The following is a 19599-nucleotide window of genomic DNA, read 5'->3' as shown; positions in this document are numbered from 1 at the left end:
CACCGATACTCGTTGGTTCCGAGCCAGCTAAAGAAGTTGTTTTGTCTGGGCTGCCTCCCATCATTATGTTCCGCTTGTCGGTCTTCTCTAGGTGGGGGGGCTTCTGCCTCCACCTCTCTCCTCGTTTCTCCGACCAGCATTCCCTCTGCCTGAGTCGGCCTCATTATAGCCGTGGCCATCTCTGAACCTTGAGTGGCTATGGTGGGACCGACTGTTTCCTCGGTTGCCTCTTTGAGCTGGAACTTCCCGAGCGTTAAGGGGAGGCCTGCGCTGGTCGGTGGGTCACCGTGCATTGTCATGCCGTGGAGGGCCCCTGACCTCAGAGCCTATCTCCGAGTTCCTTCTGTTGGCAGAAGGATGCTGCCCCCTGCTCGGTGGGTGCAGCTCTTCACCCCCTGGGCGTCTAGGGCTACGGGGTTGTTGCCCAACCCTATTCTACCTTGGACGCGAGGGATTGCCTCGACCAGCCTAGGATGGAGGCTGCGTCTCAGGACCCCTAGGTGGGACATCATCCTGAGGCATCGGTGGCTCCTCTGTCCTTTGAGGGCTTGTTGGCTGGAGTGGAGGGCTAGGATTGGGACCTTTGTGAGGTGGCCCACTTAGGGGTTGATCAGGCTATGAGGCAGGTGCAGCCTGATTCCTGGCCAATTGGAGGGCTGCTTCAAGCGTTGCCATGGCATCCCTCTGACGACGATCCATCTCCGCCTATCTCTCACTCAGCTCTTGGCGCTGGCGCTCTATCTCCCTCTGCTGTGACGCCATTATCTCGGCGGCACTTTCTTGATTGGCCCTCAGAGCGGCCAATTCATCTTGCAACACCCCCCAGTGTTGTCTTCAGGGCCTCAGAGTCTACTTCCTCCTCATTGAACTCCAAATGAGGTTTGTCTTCAGCCATATTTGGTGGAGAAGGCTGGGATGGTGTGGTAGCAGCCTATCCAGTTTTCTTGGATGTCTTTGCCATTAGTACCTTCAACAACGTCTTCTCGAGCTCTCAATGAAAGCACCAGAATGTTGACCCTCGTTTTGGCCAACTGACGGAGTCCAATGCTTGATGTGATCGAAACTATTGAATAAGATCTAATGGAAAGAAAAATAGACAACACGACAATTTATAGTGGTTCGGCCCCAAGAATTGGTAATGACCTACGTCCACTTAGGCTATTATTGATCTTGATTCTCAAAGGGGTGATCAAAGAAATAGGGTTCTTTGATTTTCACAAGCCTTAGAGGGATGAATAATACAACCGAAAGATAATAGCTAAAGTTCTCTTGCTCTCTTTTCTAAAGCACAAACAAAAATTAGCCAAAAAGTCCCTCCCTTGAGCTACTTCTTCTCTATTTATAGGCCTAAGGTGGGTTACATGAATCAATCAAAGATATTTTTACCTAATTAATCGGATAATCAGATACAAAGGGAAATAATCTCGGATATGATTACAACTGTATAAGATTACTCAAAAATATACGGAGTATATGAGCAGTCTGGTCGTATATCAAACTCAAATACTGTGTCAGGAGAACATCCTTGATCGATGGTCGAACAGAACCTCTGCCAGGTGTTAGCCACATATTGAAAATATTTTCCACGTCAACCACACCTGCTTTTTGGATAACAATAAATCAACCTAAATCATGAGTTTTCATGAACTCCTATTCATGTTTATTATATCTTTTGATTCATTCGTTAAGGTCTCTTCATAGAATGAGGCTAATGACGTTTGTTTTGGAGATTTAATATCATGATTGGCTGGGAACATGTATCAACAATACGGAATCTAATCTTTCCTAACGAATCATATATTAGTTCCCTTAAGGGTTAATTCTGGAATTGAATGATTTTGAGCTCAAATCTATAATTAGATTATAAACTAATTATTCACTAGTGAATTAATCGTACTTAAGGAATAAGAAGTAAATTAGAAAGGTAAAATGGTAATTGTTCCATTCTAATTTATGAACTAATTAATTATAGGGTTGAACTATTGTAAGATGGTTATATCAATGGACGACTTAAGATAAAATTTTTGTAAAAGTATATCTATAACATCAAGAGTGCAATTCTAAATTTATAGTGGAGAAATATCAAAATTAATAAATTAACTATTATAATTAAAGAGTTTAATTATTTAGTTTCAATTTATTGGAACTTAATGTTATAGGTTCATGGTCCCCGAAATGGCTTAAACAAACACTAACAAAGGTAAATACAAAAATGGGCAAAATGACTTATTTGATAAGTAAAATATTTTTCTATGCACTAAACATAATTATTGTATAATTATGTGTAATTAATTAATTGAGAATTAATTATTTGATTTAATAAAAATATAATTAATTTTGAATTAATTTATTTTTTGGATTTAAATAATAAGAAAAAGAAATTGGAAAAAATCACATGCCTTCCCTGGCATGTGGTACACGTGTAGCACAGTGCACAGTCACTGTGCTACACGCATAAGAAGCTCTTGGTAGTTTCTTGGCTCCACAATTTTAGTTATTTAAATATTAAATAAATAATGAGATATTGTAATATGATTAAAATATTATTATTTAATCAAAATCTGATAACTGATTAGTTATTTTAAAATTGTTTAAAATGACTAATATTTTATTTTTAATATATTGGATATATTAAATATAAGATATCAGTTTTTCAGAACGATACTTTTCAGTGATAGAAAAGATATAGTGAACTCTCTCTGGGAAAAAGGGAACAGTGATACAAACATAGGTCACTATTCTTCACAAACTTAGGTCCAAACTTTATCAAATTTAATGTGTTGAGAACATCTGATAAATAGATTTCGCCTATTATTTTGTATAGCGAGCCCACACTCGTTCTTTGTGTGCTTAGAACATTTTGGAAGATCTTGGTGTGAGATCTCAAGGATTTTTCCATACAAAAAGATAGCAGTAAGGAAGGACTTGAGGTAATTTTCTATTCATATCTTTGATTCAATATATATATGCATGTGAAGAAATAGATCTAGAAATCTTGTGGGATTAAATTAACAATTTTGATTGTTGTTCCGCTGCGTATAATCTCTGATTTGATCTATAAAAACCAACACTTAAATTTGAAGAGCACTAAACAATATTTAAGAAAAAATAAGATAACAGAAGAACTTTTACGTAGTTTAACAGTTAAAATCTGCCTAGTCCATGAGTCAATATTATTGATCTTGATATTCTCTCAAAGCTTTCTCAGAGCAATTCGACAGAGTATTCTCAATACAATTTTGTGCGTGAATACAAATTGTAACGCCCTCGAGCCTGAAACTAAGGCTCAAATAATACCTGTAACGCCCTCTGGATAGCCAGGACCGTTACACTGTGTGTTTATAATGGTGCAAGAATTGCTAATCAAGTCATTTAATTCAAAACGTGAACTGAAACTATAGCTGAACTAAGGTTAAAAGATTTTGGTCTCAAAAGCTGCATTTCTTATAAATAAACATTTTCTTTTTACACGGAATCCCAAAAGTAATAAGTTAAAGACTGTTTACAAAAGATTCAAGATTTAAATACAGTGATTAGCCACTCTAAGGAAAAACAGACAGTTAAGCATTTCTCGTTCTGTTCCACTCCTCGGTCGTGGCGGCCGAACAACTGACTATGTACATTCAGCCCCGCAACTCTCCATCTCAGGATTGGTCCAACTTGCCTTTGCCTTTACCTGCACCACGTAGCACCCGTGAGCCAAGGCCCAGCAAAAAAATACAACAACAGAGCACAATCATTCAACAAACAATTAGATAACTCATATCGCATAACCATGTACTCAACAGTTTAAAGCATTCATGTTAATCAAGTATTCAGCATACCAAGCATATCATTTCATATCAACAATCAATCAACATATGATAACTAGGGTTAACGCCCTTAGGCCGCACCCTCTATTTATCCCACTGACTCCGGCCCGCTTAAACCAAGCTCAGTGAATATTAAGCTGTCCTCAGCTACCAGTGGCCGAGCTGCGCCCTGTGTGCAAGTATAAATTACAGCACCCTTAGGTCGTTTATCACATGTCCCATGGTGTAATACCATCTATGACATTATACAGATATCGGGAGCACTTAGTCCCATCACAAACACGTAACCGGGTGTAGTTTTCTTACCTTTAGATTTGCTAGCTTTGTTTGATTTGATCCTCAAGCACGATCCCTCTTGAGCCCTAGCGTACACCTAGTCACAGCCATAGATCAGAATCATCACCAAACCTCAAGTCCAAAACCTAACCTCGGGACCAATCCCAAGCCCTTGGGTAGCCCCAATTCCATGAAACGGGGTGGTGGAATCGAACCCCGAACCCCTGGGGAAAAACCCTTGAAAATAACCCAAAAACCCCTTTCTCAACACCAAAACCAGGAACTGAAATATTAACCTCAAAGTCTTACCTCATCTGATGAAAAACCTCAGCTAGTTTCCCCAACCTGATCAAGAACTCAAGCATACAATCTCAGCCTTAAGCTCCTTTGGATTCTAGCCTTAAACCTCCAGAAGAAAATGGTGAGGAAGTCCCAAACCGACCTTAGGAATTGCCCTGTTTTTCTTTCCTTTTTTCCTTCTCTTCTTTCTTTTCTTTCCTTTCTTTCCTTCAGAATTCCAGCCCTTTCTACACAATCCACTAAGTATAAAGTCTAATATCATTTATCCCTTATAATCCAAATGACCACAATACCCTCCCATAATTCCTAAGCCTTTTAATCCACCTAGGGCATTTTGGTCATTTCACCCAATTCCCGCTAATTCCTCGAGTGTCTCTAATATTTACCACTTACTTCACGACACTTAACTAATCACCAATTATATTCCTCAATGTCAAAATAGACTCCAATATATTCTCCAGATTCCCAGAATAACCCCAGGCTCGCCCCGAGCCGTGTATAAATCCCCGCCGTGACTTTTTCGCTAAACCGCTCCCTGGGATCGTCTCGAGTCACAGATTACAAATATATCCACATAATACTGTGGTCTCGACAGTTTATCACATATATATACAATTATTCCCTCAAAGGGAAAAATTACGATTATGCCCTTCTAACCTAATCAGGGCCTACATGCATACTAATACACATAGTCATGCATCACAAATATTCAAATAGTCATATAACACACGTTTAATCATTAAATCACATATAATCCAGTTATGCCCTCCTGGCACACTAATCAAGGCCCTTAAGCCTTATTAGTAAATTTGGGTCGTTACAATACCCATATGCTTTGGAGAAGATTCTTTCTTTCGAACTTGAAACTTAAGCTCGAGCCTTTCAACTTGTGCTTGGTCACCAACAACAACAGGTCAGGAATCATGCATATTTATACAAGTGTTCAGCCAATGGTTGTTATTTTCGAGCTTACGCATTACGAGCCTACATTTCGAGGCTCATTTATTCATCCTTAAAATTTGGGTGTAACATTTTACCCCCTCAAAAGTGTTGGTTCGAATCCTCTAAGAAGGAAACTTTCAAAATCCACTTTCAAAAAATGTGTCACCTACTACACTCAAGTGCGGACACGCATCACTTAGGGATTGCACACCAAAAGTACTCGAGTACTCTCTTTTTCTGCACACGTCATTTCCTATTCTTTTTGCCGCCATATTTTGGGAATCAAATGTGATTCCTTGGATCCTCTTCTAATGTAAATCAATGGTCCGAACCCCTTCTCCATCTTCTTCACTCTCACTTTTACTCTTCAGAAAGCACGAACTAGAGAGAAAAAGAAAGAAAGGACCAGGATTCTGTTTGCAGGTTTTCTAAACCGAAGAAGCATAGCAATTCCAGTATGTTCCGCTCTGTGGGATCATTCTTGCTTCCCATTCTCCATTCAATGATTTCCTCGCTCCCGCGAACAAATTTGTGTAAGTGCTATGATATCTTCTTGTTGTAAATGTATTTTTTTTTCCTTTTTATGTGTTTCTTCTACCCGTAAGGATGTCCTTTCTGGTTTTTACAAGATTTTTAAGGCTCTTCTCTTGCATTAGACAAGTTTTTTTATTTGAGTATATTTGGTATGATTAGGACCACGATTTAGATCAAAAAAATTATGGAAGAAATATGTAAAAATGGAGTTTTTTAGGTAATGGGGTGTTTTTGGGTCATAGGTTTCGTGTAGCTTAAAAAATGTGGTTCTGGATTAAGGTTTCAATGCACGAATCCCAAAAACATCGCCTTTTTGGTTAACTGCCAACTTTTTCCCTAGAAATTCAGAATTCTTTTAAACTGGTAATAACCGGCCCACTCTCGCGTGGGTGTACTCTCGATACCCCGAACTTTACAATAGTTCAGGGAGGTCATCCAAATCAACCTCGCCCCTTCTAGCCTTCATGCTTGATTTAAGGTAATCTCGTTATCTCGAGCATGCAAACTCAAGTTATCAAGATAAATTTTTCCACTTTTTTTTTAAATTATGGGCCCTCGCCCTTTTCTTTCTTATTAGATATCGCAGTCTTTAGAGAATCGGTGCGGGTTCGAGCTTGGCATCCCTAACCATCCCTCAACTCTCAGATCTAAATCTCCCTTTACAAGATATCAGTGACTGATTCGCGAGCACTATATGAGCTCATTTCCGACGTCAGATCGAAGAGTTTGAAGAGGGAAAAATGAAGAAGCTCCGAGTTGCGGCCTATCCCGACCCAAACCCCGAGATCTGGCCTATTCCTTTAGACCCCAACTGTAGTGCTACCATAGCCTATCCTCCTGGAGAGCTTTCATTCACCCTAATAAAGAATATTCTGAAATAACCAACCACCTCCCAAGCCCTTTCAATCCCCACCTCGAAGGAGGATTTCTTCGAGACTGAGCTCTACCGGAGCTCAGTCACTTCCATCTGCCACATCTCTAAGCTTCTCGCCTTCCATGGTCTCAAGCTACTAGTACGCTGATGTGCCAACCTGCAACCTCCAACAAAAGGAGTTGCTACACCTCGGGAGATGGCAATCCCAATCAGAAGGTCAAGCTGGCCTCCTGGAGCCGTGAGCACATGAGGGTTGGGGCCTTGTTGCCCTTAAAGGATTACTTTAAAAGTTTTTTGGATTATGTTGGCATCACCCCCTTCCAACTACAGACCAAATCTTTCAGAGTTTTATCAGCTCTGAGGTCACTGTTCCACGAGATGAAGTGGGACAGACCTTCGGCACAAGAGATCTTATATCTTTTTTACCTCAAGAGCAACCCCTCTCGAGCCCACGGAGGAGATGGGTTTTACTATTTATCAAGCTACCCGAAGGAGAAGCGGCTTTTTGAGGACATCCTAACCATCCTCCAAATTTCAAAACAATCTTCTTCTGGACGGATAGGCTCGCTCCTTCCCAGTTCTATTCCTTCCAACACATTCGTAACTATTTCAACGCTCATCTTTTCTTTTTGCCTATGATCTGTTAGGCTCAAAATATTTATTCCACTCTAGCATGCAGCCAACTATCACCGACCCACTCCAACAAAGGCCATGAAGGAACACAGGGAGGCAATTCTTCAGCTCCCATATGGTCGAAGATCCCTCACCTATCTCCAGCATGAAGACAACCTCCGAGCTTGTGGACTCTTGGGTGAAGGCGAGTCCACGAACGATTCAGGGATTCACAAATATTATAGGCGGGAAGACGTGACAATCCTTACCACCAAACTTCCCCCCAGGAGGAGGCCTTTGGGCTCGCAAGCCCGTGCCACCGCCTTCTGTCTACTTGAGCGACCAATCTCGGGCAATGAATCCCACGACGAGGCTTTGACGATCTCAGCGAATGGAGGTAAAGTAGTGCTGGATCAGTCCATATGGTCTCCTACCCTCCTTAGTTTCGAGCCTATGTGATGGTTCTCTTTAAGAACCCCAAAAATAACTTCCTGGCATAGTCGAGGGTAGACCTTAGAGTCCATAGGTTTGATAGCTAGCTAGGAGAATACCATAACATGTATAGTCTATATGAGGTCTGGGATGGGGTAATTGTACAATATGGGACTGACATTTATAGAGATCTATTGAGACTATCCCTGTAACGTCCTCTTAATCCAGGACCGTTACACTATGTACTTTAAATTGTATCATACTTTCTAATCAAGTCATTTGGTTATAAACATGTAACTAAGGTTAACGTCAATAGTTGGGGTTAAAAAATTTGGTCTAAGGAACTGTTGACTTTTATTTGAAAAGTTTCATACATACATGGGATCCCAAAAATATTACAAACAAACATTTAAAAGGGTGTATATATAGCAAAATTTATAACCGGTCGTGGTAGTGGTGGACGAGCAGCCGCATATGTACACGTCGTCACCAAAGCTGTAACGACCCAAAATCACTAATATGGCCTAAGGGCCTTGATTAGTGTACCGGGAGGGCACAATTGGCTTATGTGTGTATTTATTAAGTTAATGTGTGATTATGTGATAAACATGCTTGTATGGTTATATGAATGTAAATGTGAGTATATGATATATTTGTGAGAACCACATTATTATGTGGGTAAGTCTGCAGCGTGCGACTCGAGGCGATCCTAGGGAGCTAGTTAGCGGGAAGTCACAATGAGGTTTAATATTTGACTTGGGGCAAGTCAAGGGGTATTTTGGGTATTAGGTGCTTATTTGGGTTATCGGGTTATGGAAATAAATATATGGAGATATATTTGAGGTTAGGAAGCCTAGGCGGGAATATTGGGGAATTTTACCATTTTGCCCTCGGGGACGTTTCCAGTACCCCGAGCCTCGGGATTAACTTAATTACCTAAGGTTAGACTAAGTAAAAACCTCATAATTTGGTGGAAATAGAGGAACTGACTCTCCTATCTCTCTCTCTCTCCTTCTTTCTTCTTCTCTTTCAAGGGAACCACTGGAATCTAAGAAACTCAACTGGAAATTCTGTGTTTTGAGCTGAATTTGTGAGGGATTAGCTTAGTTCTAACTAACGGACACTTAACTAGGACCAAGGTAAGAACTGAATTTCATTCTTGAGCACTAGAATTTTGAGTTTTGGCTGAGTATTAAAAGTGTTTATGGTTTTGATGTTTAAGGACTGAATTGAAGCTGAGAAGCTTGGGTTCTAGCTCAGAAATTGTTAATGAAGTGGTTCAACAAAGAAGGTAAGCTTCAATTCGTAGTTTAGAGCTTAAATTCTAAGTTTGCATGACTAGTTTTAGAGTTCTTGAGCTACTGGGTTTCAAAAATCAAAATGGGATTTTAATGAGTTTTTAAGCTAGGTTTTTGTTGGATTGAGTTGCTAGAATCATGTTAGGAGTCTTGTGATCAATGGGTTTTGGAATTAGGGTGCTTTAGGATGGCTTTTAGCTAGGTTAGGGTGCTAGAAATGGTGGTATTTCTGGGTACGAAGGGTTGGGTCACGGCTCTATTCTAGAGTGTTGCGGCCCTGCGAAGCAAAGAAGAGCCAAGGAGGCTCTGCAGTGGGGAAGTGCCACGGCACCACAGGGCAGGGTCGCGGTGCATGTCTGTCTTCAGAGAGGCTTAGCCTCTATTTTAGGGGCGGTCCGCGGCTAGGTTTCAAGGGGCGCAACCCTTAGGGGCATTTTTTTATCTTTTGGAGGTTTTAAGAGCAGGAACCTAACCTAGGGTGCTCAGGATCGATTCCACCACCATGTTTAGTGGAATTCGATGTCCCGGAAGCTAGAACTCCATCCATAAATATTAACGCGATTATTAATGGTACTCCCTATCTTGGTTGTGACTAGGTATTAAGATAGGGCTCGGGAAGCGGATCGTGCTCGGGAGGCGTCACTCGTAATCAGTGAACTTGGAAATTAAAGGTAAGAAAACTGCACCCGATTGTGGAATTATAATGGGACTAAGGGTTCCCTATTTTGTATTCTTTGTAAGGATGGTATTATGCCATGTAAACAGTAAACCATCGGCCTAACAGTGTCGAAGTTTACACTAGCGCATAAGGCGCGGCTCGGCCACTGGTAGCTGAGGATAACTTATTATCCACTGAGCTCGGTTTAAGCGGGCTGAGTCAGTGGGGTAAACAGAGGGTGCAACCTAAGGTGTCGACCCTAACTATTATGTGATTTGTTTGATATTATTGATTGGTGGATTGTTATGTTGTATAACTGGATGATAGTTGACTCTTTGGTTGAATCTTCATGCTTTGTGATTATTGTGGTATGTTAAGTGTATGGACATGCTTAAAGGATTATCCAAATGTTAATATTGCTTGTTATGTAGTATGTTATGTTTTCTTGCTGGGCCTTGGCTCACGGGTGCTACGTGGTGCAAGTAAAGGCAAGGTCAAGCTTGATCAGCCCTGATTTGGAGAGCTCTGAGAGCAGAATGTACATGATCAGCTGCTCACCCGCCACAGTTGAGGGGAGGCAGGGACAGGAATACCATAAACTTCTGTTTTGCCTTTAGAAAGGCTGGTGGTTGTTTGTACATTGGAAATTTTGTAAACAGACTTTTAAACGTTATTCTCTTGGGATTCCCATATGTAAATATTTAACTATATGGTAAGTATCTTTTGAGACCAAAACCCTTTTAACCCTAGCACTTTTATGACTTTAGAATTCACATTTTTAACTGTTTGACTTGATTAGCAAGTCCTGCACCTTTACAAATACACAGTGTAGCGGTCTTGGCTATCCAGGGCGTTACAAAAGCTCTCCAACTCATGGTTGGTCAAGCTTTCTAAAGTCAAGGCTCAGCAAGAAAACATAAACACGTGCACGAACAGAAAATACAGATTTCCAGATACTTATCTAGCATGTCTAGCAGTAATAACCTACGGATGCATGCATACAATCACAAATAGATGGTCATTGGGACTATTCAATGGTTGTTGCTCTGAATAGTTGACCATAGAGTCAACCCTGGGGCCCTATGCCCTAGCTATGTGACCATAGAGTCATCTGGAGCCCTCGCCCTTAGCTCTAGGTAACTATCCATAGAGCTAGCCAAACACTTTTGTTTTCCAACGACCATTGGGTTGGCCAACGTAATAGTACGTTGTTGATTTGGGCCTAAGCCCTTCGACCAGCGCACAGTGCGCTATTGTCGCCCTTGACTAATAAGTCAAGCCCTGAACTAGGTATTCGGATACAGATTCTAAAACAGATATAGATAAGCATACTTCAGAGAACAAAAGTATGCATATGTACTACTCATATAACATCATCAAATAATCGCAAACATAGTAATAACCAGGCTCCTTAACGGGGTGAATGTAATGCCCCAAATTTCCTAATAAGGTTTAGGACCTTGATTAGGAGGCCGGGAGGGCCATAATTGATTTATTATAGTATTGAATGATTATATCCATGTTTACGTGAATTATATTATTATATGATGGTGAATGCATGCATATGGGAGTATTTATTATTATAAGGGTATTTTGATAATTTGGCCGCTGTGGGCGTAAATGTGTATTTTGGGTGCATGATTGTGATAATTAATATAGCCGCATTATAAGGTGGATTGGTTCGAGCTATTCGACATGAGACGATCATGAGATGTAAGTGTTCGGTCTAGTCATAATGGGTTTAAGTCCGGGGCTCGGGGTGAGTCTCGAGGTGAATTTAATGATTAGAGCATTACCGGGAATGAAAGGGTAATGGGATATGATTTATTGGTATTTGGGAATATTGAGTATAACGGGAATTGGAGAGCGTTAATTATAATTAACGAGATAGGCGGGAAAGGACGGTTTTACCCTTGGAAGCTTTTAGAGGGATTTATTTGGCTTAAGGGCATTATGGTCTTTTGACCTTAAGGATTTATATGACTTGAAGGCTGTAGAAAATACAGAACAAAAACAGAGCCTATCCTCATCACTTCTCTTTCTCTCCCGTACAAGCTTTTCCCTTCATTTTTCCTTTGGATTTTGAGAGCCCAAAGTGAGGAGTTGAGCTAAGAAATCAAAGGTGGGAGCTTAGGAACTTGGTTCAGCCATTGAAGGAGGTTCAAACTCGGATTTGAGGTAAGTTCAGCCATAAGTTTCTGGTTTGTACTCTATTTTAGTTTAATATTTCAGCTTGTGAATTCTTGGTGGTTAATTGGAATTAATGGGAGTTAGGTTGATGTTTGATTTGGGTTTTGATAAGGTTTTGATATAGATGTTGTTTAGAGGTTGAATTGAGTGTTTGGAGAAGGTTTGGAACTAATTTGAAGGCTTGGTTCTAAGGGAATATGCAGGGGAGGTCGAGCTGGTGCGTTGCTGATTTTTGGCTGATCTGGGTAATGAGCCGCGGCCTAAGGTGGCTTCTGAGGAAAAAATGCCTCTGTCAGGGAGATGAGCCGCGGCATGGTTGTGGTGAGCCGCGGCCCATCAGGGCATTTTTGGCCAAAATGGTGTTTTTAGCTTGGGGATTCAAGCCTTAGACCTCGGGGTTGAACCTAGTACCTGGTTAAGTGGGGAATGTTGTCCCGGAGGCTAGATATTGGTTTGGGAACTTATGTTGATCATTTTTATTGATGGTATCTTATACTTGGTTATGACTAGGTAACCGCTAAAGGACTAAAAGTTGATCGTTCTCAAGGGTCGTTCTTTAAATCATTCTAGCTCGAATCTGAGGTAAGAAAACTGCACCTTGTGTATATGTGACATGCATGGCTATTCTTGATGCATGTGGGATGATTATTAAGTATGACATGCATGGTTATTCTTGATGCATGTTGGTTGATTGTTGAACGTGGTATGCATGGCAGTTATTGGTGCATGTAGAATTGTTGAATACAACGCATATGGTGCACGAGAAACATGTGATTAGGACATGCTTTGTATACTGGGTATGATATCGTCCAGAGCTTGAGCCTCTGTGTTGTGCATGGTTCTAATTGTGATAGTACCTATTAAGTAAGCATGTTGAATACCTTGTTTATGGATATTGGACATGTGATATATGTTTGGTGGAATGGCTTACCTGTGTATGGCGCTGGCTTAATAGTCAGAATCGACAATGGTGTCAGATCCGTCTGTGAAGCTGTGACTTATTAGTCAAGTTCACAACGGGCTGAGCACTGGTCGTGTTTCACTGACCCAAGGGTCAGAAGTGGCAGTGCATTGTGAACGCCGGCCCAAACAAGGATTAAATCTAATCGAGGTTGGCATTGAATGACTCATATGGGGTATTAATGCTGGACCGACCAGAAGGTCAATGAAAACTATAAGCGCTTGCCTGGTCTAAGACCAGATGATCATCAGCCAAGGTATATGACCCCGGTGACTGCTTGTCACATGGCTGGGGGACGTTGTCCTTAGTTACGGCTCTAGATTCGGGAGGATGGTTATGTTGGTGACTTATCACCTTGCACCTATCCTGATCAAGCTTATGAAAGAACCACTTATCAATTAAGCCCTGGTGACCCTATCGTCACATGGCTAGAGGGAGTTGTACCCACTTCTGTGACTTTTGGCTATTGTCACCTATCTGTTTTGGACCGCTGGTCCCGAATGGCTATTATGGTTATTGTTGATATTATATCATGTTATCTGTTGATATTATATCATGTTACCTGATGATATTACATCATGTTATATGTTGATATTATATCATGTTATATTGTGTTTTCTTGCTGGGCTTCGGCTCATGGGTGCTACGTGGTGCAGGTAAAGGCAAGAGGAAGCTGGACCATCCTTGAGTTGGAGAGCTTAGGTGATGACGTGTACATATGCAGCTGCTCGTCCGCCACGGCCGAGGTTTAAAGTGGAGCTAGGGTCGAACCCTGTTTTGCCGATTAGAACGGCCTGTTGTAAATATTTTTCTGTAATAGACTCTGAAATTATATTTTCGGGATCCCAATGTATATATTAAACGTTCTAGTGAAACGTTACATCTTAACCAAAGTTTTTAATCCCTAAACTGCTAATCATACTTAGTTCACGATTTTGGCCAAATGACTCGGTTAGCGAGTTTAGCACTGTTTACAAGGCAAACCGTAACGGTCGTTGGAGTTTGGGGCGTTACAGTGAAGCTCTAGCTATGCAAACCATGTGAACAGTCATATAACACTTAATCAGGTACAGAATATTCAATTATGTTCAGTCAACAAGCGAAATGATAACTTAAACATGTTCATTCTTAGGGGCCCGAGCTCTATTCATAATTATGATTAATAGTCGGTCCAAGCCCTAATCACATATATCACATATTGGGTGTGGTTTTCTTACCTCAGGTCTGAGTATAGCGTAAAATAAGAACGACCCTCGAGCACGATCCCAGTTCTGAACCCCCTAACGATAACCTCAACTGGAAGTTAATTTCTCTAGCTGCAACAAATCTAATCCCCCCAAGTTTAGGCCTTCAATTCCTATGCCTTCAGCCACCAATTCTCAAGAAATCCTCTTAGAAAATGAAAGAGAATGAGGGAAAGAGAGACAGAGAGTCGGTTGAGAGTGAGAGAGAAGGCTGAGTTTTTTGAGTGTTTGTGTCTTGTTCCTTGCTTTCTTAAGGCTTAGGTTACTTAAGCTAATCTCAAGGCTCGGGGTACCAAAAACGTCCTGAGGGCAAAATGGTGAAAATCTTCAGTATTCCCTCCTAATCTCATTAACTCCAAATATATCCTCAATTATTCATTCCCGTTACCTGATAACCCGATACTGAGATAAATACCTAAAATACCCCTTGACTCACCCCGAGTTAGGTATTGGGTCCTGTTGTGACTTTCCCGCTAACTTGCTCCCTAGGATCATCTCGTGCCAAATAACCCAAATAAACCCACATAATAATGTGGTCTCTCACATATATGCACATATATACAATTATGCCCATAACGGGTCGAATTACGAAAAATTGCCCTTTTAATAAGAAACGGGCCCACATGCATATTTAATACTCCTAAACATGCAAACCTAGTTATATTACCATATAACTCACATGATCACATAATCATACACAAATATATCATATAAGCATATAATTCCATATATTGCCATCCTTGCCCCCTAATTAAGGCCATAAGCCTTATTAGGTAATTTGGGACGTTACAACTATCCCCTCCTTATAGAAATTAAGTCCTCGAAATTGGACAAAATTTTACATGAACAGCTCGGGATACTGAGTCTGCATATCCGCCTCCAGCTCCCAGGTCACTTCCTGGACCTTGTTGTTCCTTCATAATACCTTAACTAAAGGTATAGTCTTGTTCCTTAGGACCTTGTCCTTCTTGTCTAAAATCTGAACTGGTTGCTCCTCATAGGACAAGTTCGTCTCCAATTCCAAATCCTCATAACTTAAGACACGAGTCCCATCTGATACATACTTTCTCAGCATGGAAACATGAATACATTGTGCACACTAGACAGTGCAGGGGGTAAGGCGAACATGTAAGTCACCTGACAAATCCTCTCCAGGATCTCAAATGGTCCCATAAATCTAGGGCTCAACTTTCCCTTCTTTCCAAATCTCTTTACCCCTCTCAGTGGTGAAGCACTAAGGAAGACATAGTCTCCCACCTGGAACTCCACGTTCCTCTGCCTTGGGTCTTAATAACTCTTCTGTCTACTCTGACACGTGAGCATCCGAGCTCTAATTTTCTCAATAGCCTCAGTGGTCCTCTGATCTACTTCGGGACCCAAATATTTCATCTCACCCATCTCATCCCAGTGAACGGGTGATTTGCACTTCCTACCATACATCGTCTCATATGGTGCCACTCCAATAGTAGACCGGTAGCTGTTGTTATAGAATAACTCTATCAAAGGAAAATATTTACTCCAGAACCCTTCAAAATCCAATACACATGCTCTCAGCATGTCCTCCAATATCTGGATAGTTCTTTCAGACTCACCATCGGTCAGAGGATGATAAGTTGTACTAAACTTCAGCTGTGTACCAATCGCTCTCTGTAAACTTCCCTAAAACTTGGAAGTAAGGATATGGTCCCTATCAGACACGATAGACCTCGAAGTCCCATGAAGGCGAACTATTTCTCTCACATACAGATCTGCATACTGGTCAACCGTGTAATTCATCCTCACTGGTAGAAAAATGCGTTGATTTCGTATACTGATCCATGATGACCCAAATCAAACCATGTTGGCCCACTGTCCTGGGAAATCCTACCACGAAATCCATCGTGATATCCTCTCACTTCCACTCTGGGATATCCAGAGGGTGTAACAGCCTTGCTAGCCTCTGATGCTCTGTCTTGACCTGCTAACAGGTCAGGCACCTTGCCACGTATTTAGTCACGTCTCTCTTCATCCTAGGTCACCAGTACAAAGCTTTTAGATCCTAGTACATCTTTGTGGTGCCTAGATGTAGAGAATAAGGGGTAGTATGAGATTCATCCAGAATCTCTCGTCTGATCCCAGTGTCCATCAGAACGCAGATCTGATCCTTGTATCTCAACAAGCGCATGCTTGACACTGTATAGTCCTTAGCTACTCCACCTAGGACGTCCCCTCTAATCTTCCCCAACTATGGATCATCTAACTGTTTCTCCTTAATCCTCTCCAAAAGAGTGGACTGCAGGGTAAGGTTGGCTGACTAACCCACCACTAACTCCATTCTTGCTCTAGCCATACCGTCAGCCATTTCCTTGGATATCTTCCTGGCACTATACAACTGTCCCGGACCCTTTTGGCTTAAGGCATCTGCTACCAAGTTGGCCTTCCTAGGGTGATAGAAGATTTCACAATCGTAATCCTTTACCAGCTCTCACCAACGTCTTTGCCTAATGTTTAGATCCTTCTGAGTGAAGAAGTATTTCAAACTTTTGTGGTCAGTGCATATCTCACACTTCTCACCATATAAGTAGTGTCGCCACACCTTCAGTGCAAAAACCACTGCTGCAAGTTCTAAATCATGTGTGGCGTATCTCTACTCATATTCCTTAAACTGACTTGATGCATAGGCAATCACCTTCCCTGTCTGCATAAGAATACAACCCATGCCCTGCCTCGAGGCATCACAATAAACGACAAACTTGTCCTGGTCTGTAGGAAGACTCAGAACTGGAGCGGTGATCAAACTCTTCTTGAGCTTTTGAAAGTTGTCTTCACACTTGTCTAACCATATGAATTTTTTATTCTTGCGTGTTAACTCCGTCAGTGGTGACACAATCTTGGAAAACCCATCAACAAAGTGTTTGTAATACCCTACCAATCCCAAGAAACTTCTGATCTCTGAAGCGTTCTTCGGTCTTGGCCAATCTCTGACCACCTCAATCTTTGCTAGATCCACCATAATTCCATCCTTACTGAATATGTGACCCAAGAAAGTCACATGTGGCAACCAAAACTCGCATTTCTTGAATTTCTCATACAGCCCGTGTTTTCTCAACCTCTATAGTACCAATATGAGAAGTTTCTCGTGTTCTGTCTCTGGTTGTGAGTATATCAGTATATCATCGATGAAGACGATCACAAACCGATCCAAGTAATCCTTGAACACCTTGTTCATCAAATCCATAAATGTTGTTGGGGCATTAGTCAATCCAAATGACATCACCAAAAACTCATAATGCCCATACCTGGTGTGAAAAGCTATCTTCGATATAGCCTCCACCCTGATCCTCAAATGGTGATAACCAGATCGAAGATCTATCTTGGGGAATACTATCCTACCCTGCAACTGATCAAATACTTGGTAGAGGATACCTGTTCTAGATAGTCAACTTGTTCAATTCTCTATAATCGATATACATCCTCAGAGAACCATCTTTCTTCTTCACAAAGAGAACTGGTGCGCCCCATGGTGAGAAACTGGGTCTGATAAAACCCAAGTCTACTATCTCCTTTACTTGAGCCTTTAGTTCCTTCAGCTCAGCTGGAGCCATCCTATAGGGTGCCCCAGACACTGGCTCTGTCCCTTGTGCCAATTCAATCACAAACTTAATGTCCCTATGTGGAGGTAACCTTGACAGATCCTCTGGAAACACGTCTAGAAACTCACAGACTAATTGGGTCTGTTCTGGTCCCACTGCCATGACCTCAGTGGTATCCACCACGCTAGCTAAGAACCATATGCATCCCCCCCCCCCCCCCCCCCCCCACAATAGGTTTGTAACTCTATGTACAGATATCAAAGGTATACGGGGTCCATGCATAGTGCCAACAAATACAAAGGGGTCCTCACCCTCAGGCTCAAAGCTTACTATCTTCTTCTTGCAATCTATCGTTGCCCCATACTTCTCTAGCCAATCCATACCCAGAATTATATCAAAATTAGTCATCACCAATTCCACCAAGTCAACTGATAATTCCCTGCCATCCACTATAACTAGTAGTGATCTAACCCATCTCCTGGAACCACTAACTCCTAGTAGGAAGCATAGTACCAAACCATACAAGATAAAAGTCACATAGTCAACACAATCCATCTATAATCCTACTAACAACAAAAGAGTTCGTAGCACCTGAATCAATCAAAATAGTATAGAAGGTTCCCGCACTAGAAAACTGACCTGTAACCACCGAGGAACTAGCCTTGACCTCTGTCTGGGTCAAGATGTACACCCAAGCTGGCGTTAGGCTATCCACCTTCTTGGGCTCTTCCTTTCTGGCTCTCGGGCAATCCTTCTTCAAATGCCCCACATTGCCACAAACAAAATAGGCCTTTTCCTGACATTCCCCAATTGACACCTCCTGCATAGGGTACACTCTGGGAATGCTCTCCAGGTCTCACCGCCACCCTGGTGGCCCATCTGTATGCCATGTGGCCTCTTATCTGGCCCTGGAGCTGAATTTGTATCTGGAGTCTTTCTCTTTTGGTCACTGGGGCCTCCGTCCCTACCAAAGCGTGTAAATGGAGGTCTCAGCCTCCTAGAATCCCTTCTGGCCACATTCTCATGCCAGATCTTGTTCTCTGTACTCTTAGCTGTAAGCGCCTTCTCCACAGCCTGTGCATGGGTGGTCAATCCTGGCACAGTGGTAATACAAACATCCCGGGCTATCATAGGTTGTAGCCCCTGGAGAAACCTCTGTCTTCTGGTCCCATCAGTGGGCACCAGATCCCTAGAAAACTTTGCCAATCTATCAAGCTTTAGAGTGTATTCAGTCACTGTCATGTTACCCTGAAGTAAGTTGCTGAACTCTTCAGCCTTTGTTGCTTTAACTGCGTCGTTGTAGTACTTCTCATTAAACAAGGTTCTGAACTCTTCCCATTCCATGGTGTTTACTACTCTGGTCTGGGACACCACCTCCCACCATATTCGGGCATCCCCCCGAAACATGTAAGTGGTGCAGGCCACTCTCTCATTACCACCTACCCTCATAAAATCTAGGATGGAAGTTATCATGGTCATCCATTTCTCAACCTTCAGTGGATCTGAGCTGCCCTAAAATACTGGAGGGTGTTGCTTCTTGAACCTCATACAGGGGTTCCCATCTATCTCCCCCTGCATGGGGCTGCACTACCGCTGGTACCTCTAGTTGTATTACTGCCAGTGCTATGGGTTGTGGGTTCCCTACTGGAACCTGTGAGTTCTTCCTGCCTCTCTAATCTGGCATGCATGCTAGCAAGCACTTGTTGCCATTTTTGTGGAGCTGACGATGAGGCCTGGCCCTAGTCATTCCCTTCCTTGGCCTATAACTCTTGGCCAGCCAACCTCTCTGACCTTCGAGGATTCATACTGATATCTAACCCACTCTGCAGTAATTAAATCAATCGTTAGGTAAGTAATAACCATACCTATTGCCGCCTGACGGTCCAAGATCAAA

This window comes from Humulus lupulus, chromosome 3, assembly GCF_963169125.1.
Source record: "Humulus lupulus chromosome 3, drHumLupu1.1, whole genome shotgun sequence".
In the NCBI taxonomy this organism is placed as follows: Eukaryota; Viridiplantae; Streptophyta; class Magnoliopsida; order Rosales; family Cannabaceae; genus Humulus; species Humulus lupulus.
Note: the sequence above shows the minus strand (reverse complement) of the source record.